At 29.5% G+C, this 12,218-nt stretch overlaps 1 pseudogene; it reads left to right on the top strand.

Moving 5' to 3' along the window:
- The first annotated feature begins 4,280 nt into the window (after positions 1-4,280).
- Positions 4,281-11,168, top strand: LOC128185351 (multiple epidermal growth factor-like domains protein 10; annotated as a pseudogene).
- Positions 11,169-12,218: the final 1,050 nt, after the last annotated feature.

The following is a 12,218-nucleotide window of genomic DNA, read 5'->3' on the forward strand; positions in this document are numbered from 1 at the left end:
AAATTCCTCCATCAGTGTTTTTATTCTTAAAGTTGTTATGTTTAAATATATACAATATTCTTTTTAGTATTAATATACTCATGAATAACAAAATGCCATAATTAAACATTTTATTAATGCTAGTCAAAAACTAAATAAGCAGATTTTTTCTGTTTGTTTGATAGTGGTATCATAGTGTTATAATACAATTCAGGTTGTACAACTACGCATTTAATATATGCTATTGTAAACCATTTCTAATAATTTTCGAAAGTAAGTGCAAAGATAAACCACTTCGCTTCCATGTTCCTTGTTTTGTTATTTTTTTTATATTAATCTCCATTTAAGTTTAATCATCACATGAATCAAGCTTAAATGGAAATGTGAATAATTTATACTGATGCATTCTTTTTATATTGAAATTTTCATTTTTCTGTCTGATGAGTGCTGATGATTGAGATTGTCTGTAGAATTAAGATCAACGTAAGTACACGCAACGTTTGAAGCTGTGAAAAACTGAAGCTGATTATCAAATAGTCTAACATTTCGTTTTTATTCGAACAATTCTACATATCTTACTTATCTAAGAAATAATTACAGTCAACAGCTAAGCATATGATTGTCGTAGGTAAATATGTCCTCCATATAAGGTTTCGACGCATTCCGGATCTTGTTATCCTATATTCTTTGTTTTTCAATTAATTTTAGCTGTTTGCCCGGACGAATTAGAGAAAATTACAGCATTCCGTGTAGTTATCCTTGCTTTGGTAGTAAATTTCATAAGAAATATAATTAACAGGAGTCCTATTGCAGCTCAGTTACTGATTGTATTGGCATGAAAATGTTTCTATCGCATCTTCTTCCCATTTTTTTTTTAAATTGTGATTTTTGTCTAGACATGTATTTAAACTTTTGATATTTTGTAAAATAAAATCGATATTTTATGCTACTGTTTTGAGAGAGTTTGATGACTTTATTCACAATTCCAGTGTCATATCCAGTCATCGTGACATTTTTCCATACACCAAAAAGTAAAAAAAAAAAACTTAATGTAAAGAAAAAGAAATGATAAAGAAAATTATGAGAATGGCTCGCTTTATATGCAAGAACGATTCCGTTTTTTTTTTTTAAATATTAGTCAATTATAACTATAAGCAATGATAAGTGCAGTGTATAATAAAAAAAAAAGGCAGTTCGTTGAAGTTCTTTTTTGCATACATTAGAAATGATAAGTGCAGAGTAGAATGAAAATAGGAAGTTCGTGGAAGTTCTTTTGTTTTGCATAGATTTGCCGTTAAAAAATTACATAGATTTGTTTTTCTGTTAATAATATTTCATCAGGCTGCCCAAACGGCTACATTGGAAATGAATGTAAACAACAATGCAGATACCAAAATAATGGCAAGGAATGTCAGGTTCTGTGTAGATAAAATTTATACTTTTGTGTTCACATAGCTGGATGTAACTTTTCTAAGATCGAAAGCAAGATATATGAGTATTTCTGCTTAATTACAATGTTAATGCAAAAAAAAAAAAATCAAAAACATATTGGGTTTATAAATACATAATGATCATCTGACCACACCTGTCGACATAAAAAACGAGTAAATAACATTATTAAAACATTGCGACATTTAAGTCCAGACACGACATAGTCCGCAGTTTTAGCTACTCTGTCGGTTAGAAATAACTAACTTTTGTTTATATATTTTGGTTGGACATTTTTCTATGATCTTATTATGTCAACATGAATGTACACATTGGTCTAGTTTTCGTATAATTGTGTCTTAAATATCAAAATCTCATGGGTGCTTGGTGGGATTTTTCATCCCATCTCAAAACCCAACAAAATCGCATGGGAGAAAATGATATGTGGGGTATAAAATCCGGTGGGGTTTTTTACTCCCATCATTGGAGTTGATAGAATAAATAATCTTCTACAAGGCTTTAGTAGGATTTCAAATCCTTTGAATCACCATGTTGGGATATTTTATCCGAAAGGATAAAAAGACCTGTAAATATATTATCTTAATTGACTGTATGTTGGGTTTAACTACACACTTATGATTCAATTGACTTATCATATAGTCTAGTATAGGCAGTTTTCAAACAACCGATGTATTGATTGAATTTATGATTTATGATTTGATTATATTCGAATCATAATTATATGATTGAAATTTATTAGTCCTATCTTGCATTTGTAAATAACATTTATTTATTATGCAGTTGTATTTTTTTTGGTCTCAGTAGTACTTTTATGAATATTTTGAGGTTATACTATATTAAATAAACACTTATAATAAATGTTTATTTAACAGTTATTAATAACATAATTTTTCTAATACAGACTCAATGAGCTTAAATAATTTGCTCTCTCTCTCTCTCTCTCTCTCTCTCTCTCTCTCTCTCTCTCTTCTATTCATTGGCAAGGTATTTTAGTAACTAAAAGCCTTGTATTTATGTTCCTCATTATTTACTGACGTTGTTTTCTTTCCGGGCAGTCATATGGTATATTTTGTGCATGTTTATTGTTGTTTTATAATACACGATCGCGTGTTGATATGTACATGTAGTAATGGGACAAGGACTATTCTTTAATGCATGATGTCTGTTCTAGATGATGTAGATATACTGACAGCCAATAAAAATATTCCCCCGTGCATTCTCATTTTATCAGCAAATAGCAGTAAGAACATGAACTCAGATGGCAATGGATATCCAGATTAAATGCTCCAAAATTAGGAACATCCAAACTATTAAATTTCAATGTTTTTAAACATGTTAGCTAGAACAACAATGGCACGGTTTCGGTGTTGGGTACTACCCCTGAAAATAGAGACTGCACAATTTCAGGATGAACTTGTCTAAATTGAGCGCACATGGAAACTCTGTAATTAAGAACGAGATACATTTAGTAGGGGACGAACTTCAAATTCTTCTGAAATGAACTTAGATTATAATTTCAGAAGCAAACTTTATCAAAGTGTTAAGTTTCCAAATAATATCTCTTGTTCCTTTAGTTTCTAAATTCAAACTCTCATTTGTAATTTTCCAAGACAAGCTGCAAATTTTATTCATTCTGCATTTACTAATTCTATAAACGGCTGAAGTGTTCGCCTGCAAATTGACACGCAAGTTACACCCTTATCTAGTTAATGAAACCATCCTGTTAATTTGATTGAAAATGAGGCTTAAGAAACATAACGCTACAGTAAACAGTTCCGGTTATATGAATGCATCTATATTTTTGTAAATCATACTGTAATTTTTTACATAGATGATTGAGTAAAAAAGGGAAAAAAACATTGATTTTACATATCCTGTTTGATTTATTTTACATAGTTTAATAATTCTGCAAAAGACTTTAAGAGGCATCCCTTCCTTGTCCAATGATTTTTATCATGGATATTATTTCACGTTATCGAATTTAACAAATATTTCTTGTAAAAATATGATACAACAAGTCCAAATTAATTGTAAAAGAAATCTAAATGATATTTTATTTTCAATTTTGAAAAGTTTACAGTCATTAAATCACCAAAACATTTGTTTATATCAAACGGATTTTCTTAGTACGAAATACGAATGTTTTTCTTATTCTGAATATAAACATGTATATATCTCATTTTAACAAAAACTGTCGTGTTTGTTTTTGAGAATTTAAATAAGTATTAATTTGAAACAAAACAGAATCGCACATTTTAAACCAATAAATTTATAGAGTTTATGAACTGTACACGTTGGATTTGCTATCATTTAAATATATTTATTGGCTGACTTTTAAACTCCTATAATTGATGTTGCATTTTACTTGGCCTTCCTAATAATTTTCTAAAGTATAAATCAGATACACTTAGGTATTTGCATGGTGAATCCTTGACTTTGTCAAATGAGGACACTACGTATACATATTCAAATGTATTAGATATTTCCTTGAAAAATAATTATCGTGAATTATTCAGCACTGTAAGGTCATCTCATATTATAACCCGAAAAATTATATATAATATACTTTAAGGAACCTACACATTTAATTAACAAACTGAAAAACGCAGGAAGTGCTGAAACATCTTTCATTTGTTAACATCAGTGAATAATGCTTTCGGGTGCACTTTTAGTGAAACAAACAATCTTATTTTGTTTCGTTTTAAATTTTATATTTGTTGTGAAACCAATGACTCAGAGGTAAATTCAGTTCTTTTATATAATTAAAAATACATGTGTAATATAAAGCTTACACTGTATTACTATGACTTTTATCTTTTTTAAATAGTCGTGGATATGCAGCTGTGAGTACAATGACTAAAGGTAAAATATTCCTTTTAAGATTGTATGGTTTCTATTAGATATATTTTATAAAATCACAGCATCTGAAATTAATAACACATTGAGTTTAAGTATTTCAGTACCTTTTTCAGTTTGTCCAATTGGATACATTGGTTTGAATTGTTCATTGCGATGCAGATACCCAGCCTTTGGATACCTTTGCCAGAACAGATGTATTTGCAAACAATCACGCTGTAATCACAGGAAGGGATGTGAAAGTATGTGTTAATTTTAACAGTAAATATTGTTTTTTGTTAAGTTGTTCAATTTTACAGGTCAGTTGTTCAGTTGTTTGTTTACATTTTCATCCACGATAAAAATGCAGTTACGTACATGCATAACGTTTCGAATGTTGTAATGAATTGTATAATAGGTTACTAGTAATTCAAATATAATGATATTTTTATAGGGAAAAAAACTGTTCAATTTTATGAGTGCATACGTGTACGTTTAGTTGTTTTAGTTGCATAGCACGAACCATTTGTTTATCGATGTGAATAATCAAGACATTATAGTAAAGTAATTATTTCCCAATTAAAACCGATGTCACTGAACTTATATTTTTTCTATTATTTATTTGAATATTTAATTGATTTATCTCGTTTTTTCCCGAATTTATATTTAATTTCCAATAAATGCTTATGTAGTGAATACAATATTTTTTATAGGGTGCCCAATTGGTGTGTTTGGTCCAAATTGTGAAGTAAAATGTCGATTTCCAAGTTTTGGTTTTCAGTGTCAACAAAATTGCAGTTGCGAAGAAAATCGCTGTGACTATCAGGAGGTATGCATATAAAGTGAGTAAAGTTGTCATATTTTGACAATAATTCATATAAATGGTTAAGAACAAGGGCATTACAGCGTTTAGATTAAAATATACAATTATTGATACAATGTTGTATTCCTGCTAATTTAACATGCAGTACTGATATGTTCTGAACTAGCTTTTGAATAATCTTATTTTAAGCATATGTTTATGCATTACATTGGAATACATGATTTTTATAGTATCTATATAATGTTCACTTCTTTAGTCTCAATATTCTATATTTCATGTTTCAAAAAAGTTGTTTCAACAGGCAGTTTCAAAGTGTTTACTCAAATGCCGAATGCTTCAGATACGTTGTCATACAGCTTATACATAAACATAAAGAATATTATATTGTTGAAATTGAGATTTGTCGTTGTCATTGTTTATGAGCCTCCATGGGATGATACATGTAAAAAAATACCTTCAGCCAAGTCTTCAGTTGAGTTGTGCAATCTCAAAACTGTGAATATTCCATATCTATAAAGGCTGTATCAAAGTTTTTCTTGTAGATTTTACGATGAACAAAATGGTTACGACCGCTTTATCTACCTTAATATCCACACAGGATGAATTAGGTAAATTAATGCTGTTTATATATAGCGAACATGCAAGTAAGTTTTTGTTGATTCATGCTAGAAAAAACATCAATGTCTCATTATATGCTTGATAACTTTAGAATATATATCATTTTAATAAATAATGAAAACAAACCTGCCTTACTTTCAAAATAACCATCGTTCTCTCAATATTTGCTCTTTAATTGTGTGTTTATGTTTAAACGTTTGCGGTGAGACCTTTGCCGCAAGAAACTGAGAGTAACATTGTACTAGAAATCCACAGGAATTCAGGCTAAGTGTAAAACAATTGAAAAAAAATTGCTTGGTACCTTTTAAGATTTTTATTATGAATAAAACTCCTTAGCGGGTTCCAGGTCTTTCTAGTGATATTGTTAAAAGTTATCTTGAGTTCTGAACAGTATTCAACTAATAAGCATAGGTAAACAGTTTATTGGTATAAGATTCATCTTTAGGTACAAATGTACCTGATTAGTTGTAATGACTCTGTATATGTAATGACACATTATACAACTTAAATCAAAAGTAGTTTCAAATTGAAGGAGCTTGTATATTTCGGCTGACCCTAAAAAGGGCCCTGATGGTGCCCACTCTATTCAGCATTCTTTGGATAGAAAATTTTGTTTTCTACAAGTGAAACTAGAAATTGTTAATGGTTTATTTCTTTATTCTTTTAAATATAATTTTGTTATATGAAGAGATAACTTATTATAATCTAGTTCCTTGTACCTTTGAATTATCCTATGTACACGTTTGACAGTCATATGCATATGGTAAAACAAAACAGATGTAATCACAAAAACAATTATTTCTCGTGTGAAAGTTCGTACATGTTAACTTTGCCTCATCATTCAGTTTGGAACCTTTCCGTACTCAGCACCAGCCTTATGGTACTTTAAATATGTTTCAGAACATATACTTGATTTAGATATTTCACTGATACATTTGCATATTGTTCATAGTATTGTATCTAAGGAGAGTCATAAATTAGTTCATATCAAGTCAACCTCGAGCAATGTATTTTAGCTTATACAAAATAATTCAAGTATACATCAACTACAATCCATGATTTGGATAGATAATTGTTTTCTGTTTATGATCTGTAATTGGTTTGAATAATAATTTGGTCGAAAGAAACAAAAAAAATATAAGCTCGCCATCAAATCACGTGGATATCGAAAATAATTTTAAATATAATTTTGTTATAAGAAGAAAGAACTAATAATGTTCTTGTTCCTTGTACCTTTGAATTATCCTATGTACACGTTTGACAGTCATATGCATATGGTAAAACAATACAGATGTACATGTAATCACAAAAACTTTTATTTCTCGTGTGAAAGTTCGTACATGCTGTTTAACTTTGCCTCGTCATTCAGTTTGGAACCTTGCTTTACTCGGCACCAGTCTTATGGTACTTTAAATATGTTTCTGAACATATACTTGATTTAGATATTTCACTGACACATGTGCATATTGTTCATAGTTATGTATCTAAGGAGAGTCATAAATTAGTACATAATTATCAAGTCAACCTCGAGCAATGGATTTTAATTTATAAAAAATAACTAAGAACACATCAACTACAATCCATGATTTGGAAAGATAATCGTTTTCTGTTTATGATTTGTAATTGGTGTAGTTAATAATTTGGTTGAAAGAAAAGAAAACTAGCTTGCATATAAATCATGATGTTTTACATGCAACTTCTACAAAAAAATAGGCTTGGGGAGCATCTGTGGTTCAAACTGTGCAGTGAACTATATATATAATGACTCAACAAAAGTTCAAACTTCATATAAAATGCATTGACCAGTTATATACTAACCTTATTATGAATGCACTTATTTTTTTAAAATGTGTGAAATAGAATGTAGAATCATAACCAAATGGATGATTTAAACTAATTAGATCGTGAATCGGTTACTTCATGTGTAATCAAAACAACTATTCTACTGGATATAACGCCACAATTACTACGAAGATGAAACTTTAAGTGTTTTACAAATTGCATTTGATTGCAAGTATAATTTTGCTGCAAGGAAATACGCCTTCGCTTTATTTTTGTTTTGTTTCCTGTTTTGGAAAATCAGTAGAAGCAATATATGGTAATATAATGAAATATTTACACACAGAAATGTGAGAGTTATGTAGTTCGATGGATTCCATATTGATGAAAACTGTACTGTTTTTATCTAGTGATTGTAAAATGTAAATTTTCAGAAAGTAAAATTGAAATTTTCTTCAGCTCCACTAATTCCTCTTATTAACTAGTATGTCCATGCGCAAAAAATATAATATTTTTGATAAAGGATGGAATAAAAAGCTACAACTAAGTCGACAAAGATTACTCGTAAGTATTTTTTTTAACTGAAGATAATGCAATAGAACTGAAACTACATTTTATCATTTGGTGTACCTGTTTATGCTTTTATTTTCAGCGTGTTCACCTAGACTCGTTGGAAACAACTGCAACATTCCGTGTCGCTATCCCAATTTGGAAACTACTGTCAGAGCATATCCAGCTGTAACATATTGGCTTGCAACGCTATCACTGGTTGCAATTGTAAATTTTCATACATATTGAGTTTTGTATGATGAATATTCAAATATGTTATCTTTATCTATTGTTGACTAGTTGTCAACATACCTTTCATTTCATGTTAAAACATTGCTTGATCAAGAGGTTTTTTTTAGTTCTTGTTGTTTTATTCAATATAGCATCTATGTTCATATTTTCTTCTACAAATATTTTATGAGAAAAGTATTCTACGTCTATTTAAGTGGGATCACAGACGTTATATCCTGCTAAAAAATTGTCACCAGTCGTATTGTCATTTCATTTTTTATGCTAAAATTACAAACCCAAAACGTTAGTTAACTGCGTATTTGATAAAATATGCATAGCTTTATGTAACAAGATTTAAAAAAATGTATGAATAATATTATCTTCCTAATACATGCTTAAAATCTGAACAGTCAGTTTCTGGTGGTGTGTTTAAAGGCCACATCTTAAACGTTTTATTCGTTCACTAGTTTTCCCAGTTGGGTACCTGGGCGCAAAATCTGAGAAAACTTGCAGACATCCTAGCTACGGTAGTGGATGTCAGATGAAGTGTAACTGTACACAAGAATTGAGTGACCACGTACACCGATGTTCCGATACCAGTATTGAACGTATAATTCATGTTGTATATTTCTCATCCACGTTCAGGGATGGGGTCAATTACAATGGAAAGTAATTAATTAAATTACAATTACTTGCTTAAATTCTTCAATTAAATTACCATTACCATTACAAGAGTTTTCAAATGTAATTAATTAAATTACAATTACTTTGCAGATGTAATTAATTAAATTACAAATTACATTTTCATCATTTACTAAAACCATGTTTTATATACAACACATAAACATTATAATAAGAAGGTATTTTTTATAATATGAATAAAATTTCCTCATATAATCAAAATGATTTCACTGTTAGAGAATTTGCTAACTTTACTGATAATTTGTTACAATTTTTGGAAAGAAAAAAATATAAATTTGGTTTTTATTGTTTATTTTAAAACACAGGTACTGGTAGTCACAATGTGGAGGTGTCCCATACACCCTGATATTCAATAAACATTTAGAAGTCATATCCCTTAACCTACACCTACCATGTCAACTAAAGTATTTCTCCTTTGCATTTTTATACACTATTTTTTTTCTTTGTAAATACAATGCCAAAGTACAGGTTAATCTCAGGTAGAGGGCGGACTATACACATGTAATTGTTATCAAAACACAATTCACACCTGTTGTTCTCTACTTAATTATCAAAATGTTGGCAAATAAGGGAAACACACCCTGTGGACATGTTAGGCATCAAAAACTAATACCCATTTGAAGCCATGCATTTTAGCTCTGTGTATTTTAGGCTATCAATTACAAAGCATGACTTGATAGTTTATATAATTTCGATAACACTGATTTTGTTTGTAAATTAAACAGTGATGTTTTAAACTAACTCAATGATAATTGACACACTAATTATTCTAATAAGAAGGGAAATAAGTATTTTTTAAGAAAAAAGAGATCAAACCAATCATCAAATACATGTACTTAATTACATTTGGGAAACTTATCATTAAATATTGAATCACTGAAAAAATCCATTTTGAAAAATATTAAGTATGATATATATAATAATAGTTCAATGCTTTTTAGCTACTCTTTGAACTAGACCTAATGTACCATTGTGTGGGGCAAAATGGGTAGTGGACAGCTTCATATTTCTATGTACATCAGTGTGTAATTGAAAGTAATTGAAAAGTAATTGGAATTACATGCCTTTTTTGAAAGTAATTAATTAAATTACCATTACATGTAATTGAAAATGTGGCCAATTACACATTACTTTTAATTACATCAATATTTGTAATTAATTACACTCAATTACCATTACAAATTACCATTACCCCATCCCTGTCCACGTTTAGAGGCAATTTCTCCTTCCGAACAAATGTATACTACATTTTGTTTAGACAAACATCGTTAACATTCAAGCGTGTTTCTTTTGGGAGGTCGCACGATTTGTTCAATTTAATTATGGCAATTTAATAATGCATTGATCTTTAATGAAAAAAAGTATAAATGCCAGAAAAGAGATTAAGTAATTTTTCAGTCTTTCTTTATGCTAATGCAAACTAGTAAAAAGGTACGTGTTAGTATGATAAAAGTATAAACGACACGTAATAAATACAGATACATCGATATGATATGAGGTCGAAAACTCCATAGCGGTGTATTCTTAAAAGTGTAACGAATGTGTAAAACGTTTAATTTGAAACGGGGAATCGTCAGTTTTATGAAAATCAATCAACGTACATGACATGAAAATAATTGTATCTAATAATGAAATCTCGTGACCTTGCAATAAATATGGCATTTATAATATTTTGTGTGTTATCATAATTAGCATTTAAAGTCAAGATATTCAAACATTAGTATGTTAACGTCTATTTTTAGCATTCGTTGAATAGAGAAATCTCATGAAGCATAGTTTATGTGAAAAAACATCCAGATTTGAAGTCCAAAAAATCACTATGTGAACGTTTCTTTCGATTTCAACGTCTATTACCGAATATAGAACACATTTTTATTTATCATCAGGCAAAAAACAATATTTAGTTTTTTTTATAATATTGCATCATTTCATCGTGCTAATTTTTAAGTTGTAAAAAGGGTTCTGAAATCTGAAATTGAACGATTACTGTCCCTGTCATCAATCAAAAGATGATTGTCCTATGATATGTAATTGTGCAAATGGCATTGAAGATCACGTGTAAAAATGTAATGTGTCAAATTACAAAGGTAAAATAAGCATTTATGGTGTATATATATATGATGATTTCGATGATCCAAAATCATCAGCTGGCTCCAGATTGCTTTGGGGATCTTGTTCAAATTGAACAGCATTTGACTACTAACCAAAGATTAACCGTTTTTTTAGGGTGAGCTATTTAACAACAGATATTGTGCTATAAAAGAAATGAGAAAAATATTTTTGGTTTAGTTTCTTATACCTATCACTAATACAACATATACTCTTTATATTTATTAGGACAATCAAAACAAATTAAATCTCAAAATTATTATTTCTTGTGTTAAATATACACTACGTAAAATCATGTTATTAAACATTCCATTTCCATTTAGTATGGTTCTTTGCTTTGCTCGACGTCGCTCTTATGGTTCATAGAAAACGTTTAATAGCATATACATTTACTTCATTATTCATTTCACTAAATTATTGTTCAGAGTCACAACATCTATATAAAAAGGTACATATTTAGTACTGTACAATGTACGAGACATAAAATTCTGTTTAAAGGGGCATGGTCACGATTTTGGTTATATTTCATTTTTCTGTTTTTACTATTTATAATGCTTAATGAATGTATTTCTAATGATCAAATGAAATGTGGGTGCCCGTCGATGGGTTTTAAACAAGATACAGGGATCGCAATTCTTTGTCATGTAAACAAGGCTCATGCCCTGTTTATGTTTACATAGGTTCAATATACAAGATATATCTTTTTAAGATGATTTGTCTATATTCTTATTCATTTTAAGTATAAATAAACAGTTCCTAAAGATTAACACATTCATTTTAGGTCTAAAACTGGAATTTTCACTTCAACGTTCAAAATGTAAACAAAAGCTTTGTTTACATAGCGAGGAATTGTAAGCTCTGTAACTCGCTTATAACTCAACAAATGACATTTAAATTTTGGTTGCCTATCAAAAATACCTTACTGAAGCATTTACAACATTAAAAACGAATATATTATTTTTGACCAAGTCGTGACCATGCCCCTTTAAAGCTATTAGTAAATATAGAAAAACATGGCTAACAGCGTGTTTTAACCCCACACGATAGTATTTGGCACAATCATAACAAATGATTTTGTACTACAATTTAGAGGCCATGTTGTAAACAACCCTTTAAAGTGCGGTTTTTAAAAATATCCAATTGA

This window comes from Crassostrea angulata, chromosome 5 (genome assembly GCF_025612915.1).
Source record: "Crassostrea angulata isolate pt1a10 chromosome 5, ASM2561291v2, whole genome shotgun sequence".
Classification (NCBI taxonomy): Eukaryota; Metazoa; Mollusca; class Bivalvia; order Ostreida; family Ostreidae; genus Magallana; species Magallana angulata.